Source organism: Ascaphus truei, unplaced genomic scaffold, assembly GCF_040206685.1.
Source record: "Ascaphus truei isolate aAscTru1 unplaced genomic scaffold, aAscTru1.hap1 HAP1_SCAFFOLD_841, whole genome shotgun sequence".
NCBI lineage: Eukaryota > Metazoa > Chordata > Amphibia > Anura > Ascaphidae > Ascaphus > Ascaphus truei.
Window position 1 is genome coordinate 61,625 of NW_027457179.1, and position 10,876 is coordinate 72,500.

General features: G+C 65.1%; 1 protein-coding gene across 1 annotated transcript in view; it reads left to right on the plus strand.

Moving 5' to 3' along the window:
- The window catches only part of LOC142486400 (cullin-9-like), a 144,234-nt gene that overhangs the window by 61,138 nt on the left and 72,220 nt on the right, over positions 1 to 10,876 (plus strand). The window lies entirely within an intron of this gene.

Genomic DNA, 10,876 nt, shown 5'->3' on the forward strand with positions numbered 1-10,876 from the left:
GGGGGGGGTGATGTGGTGAGTGAGGGACGGGAGGCTGGGGGGGGACATGCACCGGGGGGGGGGTGATGCGGTGAGTGAGGGACGGGAGGCTGGGGGGGAATATGCACCGGGGGGGGGTGATGCGGTGAGTGAGGGACGGGAGGCTGGGGGGGGGGGGACATGCTCCGGGGGGTGGTGATGCGGTGAGTGAGGGATGGGAGGCTGGGGAGGGGACATGCACCGGGGGTGGTGATGCGGTGAGTGAGGGACGGGAGGCTGGGCGGGGGGGCACATGCACCGGGGGGTGGTGATGCGGTGAGTGAGAGACGGGAGGCTGGGGGGGGGGACATGCTCCGGGGGGTGGTGATGCGGTGAGTGAGGGACGGGGAGGCTGGGGGGGGACATGCACCGGGGGGTGGTGATGCGGTGAGTGAGGGACAGGAGGCTGGGGAGGGGACATGTACCGGGGGGTGGTGATGCGGTGAGTGAGGGACGGGAGGCTGGGAGGGGACATGCACCGGGGGGGGGGGTGATGCGGTGAGTGAGGGACGGGAGGCTGGGGGGGGGGGGCATACACCGGGGGGTGGTGATGCGGTGAGTGAGGGACGGGAGGCTGGGGGGGGGGGGGCATACACCGGGGGGTGGTGATGCGGTGAGTGAGGGACGGGAGGCTGGGGAGGGGACATGCACCGGGGGGTGGTGATGCGGTGAGTGAGGGATGGGAGGCTGGGGAGGGGATATGCACCGGGGGGTGGTGATGCGGTGAGTGAGGGACGGGAGGCTGGGGAGGGGACATGCACCGGGGGGTGGTGATGCGGTGAGTGAGGGACGGGGGACTGGGAGGGGACATGCACCGGGGGTGGTGATGCGGTGAGTGTGGGACGGGAGGCTGGGCGGGGGGGCACATGCACCGGGGGGTGGTGATGCGGTGAGTGAGGGACGGGAGGCTGGGGGGGGGGGGCACATGCACCGGGGGGGGGGGTGATGCGGTGAGTGAGGGACGGTAGGCTGGGGGGGGACATGCACCGGGGGGTGGTGATGCGGTGAGTGAGGGACGGTAGGCTGGGGGGGAACATGCACCGGGGGGTGGTGATGCGGTGAGTGAGGGACGGGAGGCTGGGGAGGGGACATGCACCGGGGGTGGTGATGCGGTGAGTGAGGGACGGGAGGCTGGGGGGGGGGGGGCACATGCCCCGGGGGGTGGTGATGCGGTGAGTGAGGGACGGGAGGCTGAGGAGGGAACATGCACCGGGGGTGGTGATGCGGTGAGTGAGGGATGGGAGGCTGAGGAGGGGATATGCACCGGGGGGTGGTGATGCGGTGAGTGAGGGACGGGGGACTGGGAGGGGACATGCACCGGGGGTGGTGATGCGGTGAGTGAGGGACGGGAGGCTGGGGGGGGGGCACATGCACCGGGGGTGGTGATGCGGTGAGTGAGGGACGGTAGTCTGGGGGGGAACATGCACCGGGGGGTGGTGATGCGGTGAGTGAGGGACGGGAGGCTGGGAGGGGACATGCACCGGGGGGGGGGTGATGCGGTGAGTGAGGGACGGGAGGCTGGGGGGGGGGCATACACCGGGGGGTGGTGATGCGGTGAGTGAGGGACGGGAGGCTGGGGAGGGGACATGCACCGGGGGGTGGTGATGCGGTGAGTGAGGGACGGGAGGCTGGGGGGGAGGGGACATGCACCGGGGGGGTGGTGATGCGGTGAGTTAGGGACGGGAGGCTGGGGGGGAGGGGACATGCACCGGGGGGGTGGTGATGCGGTGAGTGAGGGACAGGAGGCTGGGGAGGGGACATGCACCGGGGGGTGGTGATGCGGTGAGTGAGGGACGGGAGGCTGGGGGGGAGGGGACATGCACCGGGGGGGTGGTGATGCGGTGAGTGAGGGACGGGAGGCTGGGGAGGGGACATGCACCGGGGGGTGGTGATGCGGTGAGTGAGGGACGGGGGACTGGGAGGGGACATGCACCGGGGGTGGTGATGCGGTGAGTGAGGGACGGGAGGCTGGGAAGGGGACATGCACCGGGGGTGGTGATGCGGTGAGTGAGGGACGAGAGGCTGGGGGGGGGACATGCACCGGGGGGTGGTGATGCGGTGAGTGAGGGACGGGAGGCTGGGAGGGGACATGCACCGGGGGTGGTGATGCGGTGAGTGAGGGACGGGGGGCTGGGAGGGGACATGCACCGGGGGTGGTGATGCGGTGAGTGAGGGATGGGAGGCTGGGGGGGGAGGGACATGCAACGGGGGGTGCTGATGCGGTGAGTGAGGGACGGGAGGCTGAGGAGGTGACATGCACCGGGGGTGGTGATGCGGTGAGTGAGGGATGGGAGGCTGGGGAGGGGACATGCACCGGGGGATGGTGATGCGGTGAGTGAGGGACGGGAGGCTGGGCGGGGGGCACATGCACCGGGGGGTGGTGATGCGGTGAGTGAGGGACGAGAGGCTGGGGGGGGGACATGCACCGGGGGGTGGTGATGCGGTGAGTGAGGGACGGGAGGCTGGGAGGGGACATGCACCGGAGGTGGTGATGCGGTGAGTGAGGGACGGGGGGCTGGGAGGGGACATGCACCGGGGGTGGTGATGCGGTGAGTGAGGGATGGGAGGCTGGGGGGGGAGGGACATGCAACGGGGGGGGTGATGCGGTGAGTGAGGGACGGGAGGCTGGGGGGGGGGAACATGCACCGGGGGGTGATGTGGTGAGTGAGGGACGGGAGGCTGGGATGGGGACATGCACCGGGGGGTGGTGATGCGGTGAGTGAGGGACGGGGCCCCAAGGAGGCTGGGGAGAGGACATGCACCGGGGGGTGGTGATGCGGAGAGTGAGGGACGGGGCCCCGGGAAGCTAGAGGGGGGACATGCACCGGGGGGTGATGGCATGGTGAAGGGACGCTGGATGAGGGGACTCTGGGCGAGTTTGGGATGAGGGGATGCTGGAGGAGCGTGGGGTGAGGGGATGCTGGAGGAGCGTGGGGGTGAGGGGATGCTGGAGGAGCGTGGGGGTGAGGGGATGCTGGAGGAGCGTGGGGTTTAGGGGATGCTGGAGGAGCGTGGGGTTTAGGGGATGCTGGAGGAGCGTGGGGGTGAGGGGATGCTGGAGGAGCGTGGGGTTTAGGGGATTCTGGAGGAGCGTGGGGTTTAGGGGATGCTGGAGGAGCGTGGGGTGAGGGGGATGCTGGAGGAGCGTGGGGGTGAGGGGATGCTGGAGGAGCGTGGGGTGAGGGGGATGCTGGAGGAGCGTGGGGTTTAGGGGATGCTGGAGGAGCGTGGGGGTGAGGGGATGCTGGAGGAGCGTGGGGTTTAGGGGATGCTGGAGGAGCGTGGGGTTTAGGGGATGCTGGAGGAGCGTGGGGTTTAGGGGATGCTGGAGGAGCGTGGGGGTGAGGGGATGCTGGAGGAGCGTGGGGTTTAGGGGATGCTGGAGGAGCGTGGGGTTTAGGGGATGCTGGAGGAGCGTGGGGTGAGGGGATGCTGGAGGAGCGTGGGGTTTAGGGGATGCTGGAGGAGCGTGGGGTTTAGGGGATGCTGGAGGAGCGTGGGGTTTAGGGGATGCTGGAGGAGCGTGGGGTTTAGGGGATGCTGGAGGAGCGTGGGGTTTAGGGGATGCTGGAGGAGCGTGGGGTTTAGGGGATGCTGGAGGAGCGTGGGGTGAGGGGGATGCTGGAGGAGCGTGGGGTTTAGGGGATGCTGGAGGAGCGTGGGGTTTAGGGGATGCTGGAGGAGCGTGGGGTTTAGGGGATGCTGGAGGAGCGTGGGGTGAGGGGATGCTGGAGGAGCGTGGGGTTTAGGGGATTCTGGAGGAGCGTGGGGTGAGGGGATGCTGGAGGAGCGTGGGGTGAGGGGATGCTGGAGGAGCGTGGGGTGAGGGGATGCTGGAGGAGCGTGGGGTTTAGGGGATGCTGGAGGAGCGTGGGGTGAGGGGATGCTGGAGGAGCGTGGGGTGAGGGGGATGCTGGAGGAGCGTGGGGTTTAGGGGATGCTGGAGGAGCGTGGGGTGAGGGGATGCTGGAGGAGCGTGGGGTTTAGGGGATGCTGGAGGAGCGTGGGGTTTAGGGGATGCTGGAGGAGCGTGGGGTGAGGGGGATGCTGGAGGAGCGTGGGGTTTAGGGGATGCTGGAGGAGCGTGGGGTGAGGGGGATGCTGGAGGAGCGTGGGGTGAGGGGGATGCTGGAGGAGCGTGGGGTTTAGGGGATGCTGGAGGAGCGTGGGGTTTAGGGGATGCTGGAGGAGCGTGGGGTGAGGGGATGCTGGAGGAGCGTGGGGTTTAGGGGATGCTGGAGGAGCGTGGGGTTTAGGGGATGCTGGAGGAGCGTGGGGTTTAGGGGATGCTGGAGGAGCGTGGGGTGAGGGGATGCTGGAGGAGCGGGGGGTTTAGGGGATGCTGGAGGAGCGTGGGGTGAGGGAATGCTGGAGGAGCGTGGGGTGAGGGGATGCTGGAGGAGCGTGGGGTTTAGGGGATGCTGGAGGAGCGTGGGGTGAGGGGATGCTGGAGGAGCGTGGGGTTTAGGGGATGCTGGAGGAGCGTGGGGTGAGGGGATGCTGGAGGAGCGTGGGGTTTAGGGGATGCTGGAGGAGCGTGGGGTTTAGGGGATGCTGGAGGAGCGTGGGGTGAGGGGATGCTGGAGGAGCGTGGGGTTTAGGGGATGCTGGAGGAGCGTGGGGTGAGGGGATGCTGGAGGAGCGGGGGGTTTAGGGGATGCTGGAGGAGCGTGGGGTGAGGGGATGCTGGAGGAGCGTGGGGTTTAGGGGATGCTGGAGGAGCGTGGGGTTTAGGGGATGCTGGAGGAGCGTGGGGTGAGGGGATGCTGGAGGAGCGTGGGGTTTAGGGGATGCTGGAGGAGCGTGGGGTGAGGGGATGCTGGAGGAGCGTGGGGTTTAGGGGATGCTGGAGGAGCGTGGGGTGAGGGGATGCTGGAGGAGCGTGGGGTTTAGGGGATGCTGGAGGAGCGTGGGGTGAGGGGATGCTGGAGGAGCGTGGGGTGAGGGGATGCTGGAGGAGCGTGGGGTTTAGGGGATGCTGGAGGAGCGTGGGGGTTTAGGGGATGCTGGAGGAGCGTGGGGTGAGGGGATGCTGGAGGAGCGTGGGGTGAGGGGATGCTGGAGGAGCGTGGGGTTAGGGGATGCTGGAGGAGCGTGGGGTTTAGGGGATGCTGGAGGAGCGTGGGGTGAGGGGATGCTGGAGGAGCGTGGGGTTTAGGGGATGCTGGAGGAGCGTGGGGTTTAGGGGATGCTGGAGGAGCGTGGGGGTTTAGGGGATGCTGGAGGAGCGTGGGGTGAGGGGATGCTGGAGGAGCGTGGGGTTTAGGGGATGCTGGAGGAGCGTGGGGTGAGGGGATGCTGGAGGAGCGTGGGGTGAGGGGATGCTGGAGGAGCGTGGGGTTTAGGGGATGCTGGAGGAGCGTGGGGGTTTAGGGGATGCTGGAGGAGCGTGGGGTGAGGGGATGCTGGAGGAGCGTGGGGTGAGGGGATGCTGGAGGAGCGTGGGGTTAGGGGATGCTGGAGGAGCGTGGGGTTTAGGGGATGCTGGAGGAGCGTGGGGTGAGGGGATGCTGGAGGAGCGTGGGGTTTAGGGGATGCTGGAGGAGCGTGGGGTGAGGGGATGCTGGAGGAGCGTGGGGTGAGGGGATGCTGGAGGAGCGTGGGGTGAGGGGATGCTGGAGGAGCGTGGGGTGAGGGGGATGCTGGAGGAGCGTGGGGTGAGGGGATGCTGGAGGAGCGTGGGGTTTAGGGGATGCTGGAGGAGCGTGGGGGTTTAGGGGATGCTGGAGGAGCGTGGGGTTTAGGGGATGCTGGAGGAGCGTGGGGTTTAGGGGATGCTGGAGGAGCGTGGGGTTTAGGGGATGCTGGAGGAGCGTGGGGGTTTAGGGGATGCTGGAGGAGCGTGGGGGTTTAGGGGATGCTGGAGGAGCGTGGGGTGAGGGGATGCTGGAGAAGCGTGGGGTGAGGGGATGCTGGAGGAGCGTGGGGTTTAGGGGATGCTGGAGGAGCGTGGGGTTTAGGGGATGCTGGAGGAGCGTGGGGTGAGGGGATGCTGGAGGAGCGTGGGGTTTAGGGGATGCTGGAGGAGCGTGGGGTGAGGGGATGCTGGAGGAGCATGGGGTTTAGGGGATGCTGGAGGAGCGTGGGGTTTAGGGGATGCTGGAGGAGCGTGGGGTGAGGGGATGCTGGAGGAGCGTGGGGTTTAGGGGATACTGGAGGAGCGTGGGGTTTAGGGGATGCTGGAGGAGCGTGGGGTTTAGGGGATGCTGGAGGAGCGTGGGGTGAGGGGATGCTGGAGGAGCGTGGGGTTTAGGGGATGCTGGAGGAGCGTGGGGGTGAGGGGATGCTGGAGGAGCGGGGGGTTTAGGGGATGCTGGAGGAGCGTGGGGTTTAGGGGATGCTGGAGGAGCGTGGGGTTGAGGGGATGCTGGAGGAGCGTGGGGTGAGGGGATGCTGGAGGAGCGTGGGGGTGAGGGGATGCTGGAGGAGCGTGGGGTTTAGGGGATGCTGGAGGAGCGTGGGGGTGAGGGGATGCTGGAGGAGCGGGGGGTTTAGGGGATGCTGGAGGAGCGTGGGGTTTAGGGGATGCTGGAGGAGCGTGGGGTTGAGGGGATGCTGGAGGAGCGTGGGGTGAGGGGATGCTGGAGGAGCGTGGGGTGAGGGGATGCTGGAGGAGCGTGGGGTTTAGGGGATGCTGGAGGAGCGTGGGGTTTAGGGGATGCTGGAGGAGCGTGGGGTTTAGGGGATGCTGGAGGAGCGTGGGGTTTAGGGGATGCTGGAGGAGCGTGGGGTGAGGGGATGCTGGAGGAGCGTGGGGTTAGGGGATGCTGGAGGAACGTGGGGTGAGGGGATGCTGGAGGAGCGTGGGGTTTAGGGGATGCTGGAGGAGCGTGGGGTGAGGGGATGCTGGAGGAGCGTGGGGTTTAGGGGATGCTGGAGGAGCGTGGGGTTTAGGGGATGCTGGAGGAGCGTGGGGTGAGGGGATGCTGGAGGAGCGTGGGGTTTAGGGGATACTGGAGGAGCGTGGGGTTTAGGGGATGCTGGAGGAGCGTGGGGTTTAGGGGATGCTGGAGGAGCGTGGGGTGAGGGGATGCTGGAGGAGCGTGGGGTTTAGGGGATGCTGGAGGAGCGTGGGGTGAGGGGATGCTGGAGGAGCGTGGGGTTTAGGGGATGCTGGAGGAGCGTGGGGTTTAGGGGATGCTGGCGGAGCGTGGGGTGAGGGGATGCTGGAGGAGCGTGGGGTGAGGGGATGCTGGAGGAGCGTGGGGTTTAGGGGATGCTGGAGGAGCGTGGGGTGAGGGGATGCTGGAGGAGCGTGGGGTGAGGGGATGCTGGAGGAGCGTGGGGTTTAGGGGATGCTAGAGGAGCGTGGGGTGAGGGGATGCTGGAGGAGCGTGGGGTTTAGGGGATGCTGGAGGAGCGTGCGGTTTAGGGGATGCTGGAGGAACGTGGGGTGAGGGGATGCTGGAGGAGCGTGGGGTTTAGGGGATGCTGGAGGAGCGTGGGGTTTAGGGGATGCTGGAGGAGCGTGGGGTTTAGGGGATGCTGGAGGAGCGTGGGGGTTTAGGGGATGCTGGAGGAGCGTGGGGTGAGGGAATGCTGGAGGAGCGTGGGGTGAGGGGATGCTGGAGGAGCGTGGGGTTGAGGGGATGCTGGAGGAGCGTGGGGTTTAGGGGATGCTGGAGGAGCGTGGGGTGAGGGGATGCTGGAGGAGCGTGGGGTTTAGGGGATGCTGGAGGAGCGTGGGGGTGAGGGGATGCTGGAGGAGCGTGGGGTTTAGGGGATGCTGGAGGAGCGTGGGGTGAGGGGATGCTGGAGGAGCGTGGGGGTGAGGGAATGCTGGAGGAGCGTGGGGTTTAGGGGATGCTGGAGGAGCGTGGGGTTTAGGGGATGCTGGAGGAGCGTGGGGGTGAGGGAATGCTGGAGGAGCGTGGGGTTTAGGGGATGCTGGAGGAGCGTGGGGTTTAGGGGATGCTGGAGGAGCGTGGGGTGAGGGGATGCTGGAGGAGCGTGGGGTTTAGGGGATGCTGGAGGAACGTGGGGTTTAGGGGATGCTGGAGGAGCGTGGGGTGAGGGGATGCTGGAGGAGCGTGGGGTGAGGGGATGCTGGAGGAGCGTGGGGTTTAGGGGATGCTGGAGGAACGTGGGGTGAGGGGATGCTGGAGGAGCGGGGGGTTTAGGGGATGCTGGAGGAGCGTGGGGTTAGGGGATGCTGGAGGAGCGTGGGGGTGAGGGGATGCTGGAGGAGCGTGGGGTGAGGGGATGCTGGAGGAGCGGGGGGTTTAGGGGATGCTGGAGGAGCGTGGGGTGAGGGGATGCTGGAGGAGCGTGGGGTTTAGGGGATGCTGGAGGAGCGTGGGGTTTAGGGGATGCTGGAGGAGCGTGGGGTTTAGGGGATGCTGGAGGAGCGTGGGGTTTAGGGGATGCTGGAGGAGCGTGGGGTGAGGGGATGCTGGAGGAGCGTGGGGTTTAGGGGATGCTGGAGGAGCGTGGGGTTTAGGGGATGCTGGACGAGCGTGGGGGTGAGGGGATTCTGGAGGAGTTTGGGATGAGGGGATGCTGGAGGAGCGTGGGGTGAGGGGATGCTGGAGGAGCGTGGGGTTTAGGGGATGCTGGAGGAGCGTGGGGTTTAGGGGATGCTGGAGGAGCGTGGGGTTTAGGGGATGCTGGAGGAGCGTGGGGTTTAGGGGATGCTGGAGGAGCGTGGGGTTTAGGGGATGCTGGAGGAGCGTGGGGTGAGGGGATGCTGGAGGAGCGTGGGGTGAGGGGATGCTGGAGGAGCGTGGGGTTTAGGGGATGCTGGAGGAGCGTGGGGTTTAGGGGATGCTGGAGGAGCGTGGGGTTTAGGGGATGCTGGAGGAGCGTGGGGTTTAGGGGATGCTGGAGGAGCGTGGGGTTTAGGGGATGCTGGAGGAGCGTGGGGTTTAGGGGATGCTGGAGGAGCGTGGGGTTTAGGGGATGCTGGAGGAGCGTGGGGTTTAGGGGATGCTGGAGGAGCGTGGGGTTTAGGGGATGCTGGAGGAGCGTGGGGTTTAGGGGATGCTGGAGGAGCGGGGGGTTTAGGGGATGCTGGAGGAGCGTGGGGGTGAGGGGATGCTGGAGGAGCGTGGGGTTTAGGGGATGCTGGAGGAGCGTGGGGTTTAGGGGATGCTGGAGGAGCGTGGGGTTTAGGGGATGCTGGAGGAGCGTGGGGTGAGGGGGATGCTGGAGGAGCGTGGGGTGAGGGGATGCTGGAGGAGCGTGGGGTTTAGGGGATGCTGGAGGAGCGTGGGGTTTAGGGGATGCTGGAGGAGCGTGGGGTGAGGGGGATGCTGGAGGAGCGTGGGGTTTAGGGGATGCTGGAGGAGCGTGGGGTGAGGGGATGCTGGAGGAGCGTGGGGTTTAGGGGATGCTGGAGGAACGTGGGGTGAGGGGATGCTGGACGAGCGTGGGGTGAGGGGATGCTGGACGAGCGTGGGGGTGAGGGGATGCTGGAGGAGCGTGGGGTGAGGGGATGGTGGGTTAATGTGGGGTGAGGGGATGCTGGGCGAGTGTGGGGTGAGGGGATGCTGGGCGAGTGTGGGGTGAGCGGACGCTGGGTAAGCGTATGGTGTGTGGACGTGTGTGTATCACAGTGTGTGTGTGTGTGTGTGTGTGTCGGGGTGCTGATGTGTGTGTATCACAGTGTGTGTGTCGGGGTGCAGGTGTGTGTGTATCACAGTGTGTGTGTGTCACAATGTGTGTCTGGGTGCTGGTGTGTGTGTGTGTGTGTATCACAGTGCGTGTGTGTGTATCACAGTGTGTGTCGGGTGCAGGTATGTGTATCATTGTGTCTGTATCACAGTGAGTGTGTGTATCACAGTGAGTGTGTGTGTGTATCAGTGTGTGTGTGTGTGTGTATCAGTGTGTGTGTATCAGTGTGTCTCCCCCACAGGCAGCTTGTGCTGATAGTGGCCGGTTGGGACTCCAGTTACATGCCGGCTGTCCGTGTGTGTATCACAGTGTATGTGTGTATCACTGTGTGTGTGTATCACTGTGTGTGTGTATCACTGTGTGTGTGTATCACAGTGTGTGTGTCGAGGTGCTGGTGTGTGTGTATCACAGTGTGTGTCTCCCCCACAGGCAGCTTGTGCTGATAGTGGCCGGTGGGGACGACCGTTACATGCCGGCGGTCCGTGTGTGTATCACAGTGTATGTGTGTGTGTGTGTGTATCACAGTGTATGTGTGTGTGTGTCACAGTGTATGTGTGTGTGTGTCACAGTGTATGAGTGTGTGTGTGTCACAGTGTGTGTGTAGGGAGGAAACAAAGATAAATTTAAGTGCAGCAGAATGGTAATGTGAAAAACACCTCCAAACGACTTGACTCTAATAGATTGACTACTTACAAGATGTAAGAGTCAAACAGACAGGGGTGACCCATACAGTCAGTGGTTGGTCGATGGTACAGTTGTCATCTGGGTGGATCAGGTTCTCAGGAGGATAAAGCCCAATGTTGAGAGAAAGAAACTGGCATAGCGCAGATCAACCGAGGTAAAAAAGTTTATGGCAATAAAAGTATTATACTCACATTCTAACAATAAGAAACGGGCACATCACACTGCAATAGTGTAAGAAGAGTGACTACAGCCAGCTGGCTCACCGTCCCGCAACGCTCCCCACTTCTCCGTCTCTGCCTCCGGTCAGCTGTCACACTGTTCCGACTGGCGTCTGACGTCAGATCCGGGTCCGTCGCTGGGTAAGGGCTGGATCTTCCGCGACTTCTCTGCTGATAGCGTTCCCACTCTACGAAGCCGATGCTAACACGTGGCGAAACGCGTAGAGTGGGAGTCTCATCCAGAACGGAGCTATCAGCAGAGGAGTCACGGATGATCCAGCCAATACCCAGCGACGGACCCAGATCTGACGTCAGACGCCAGTCGGAACAGTGTGACAGCTGAC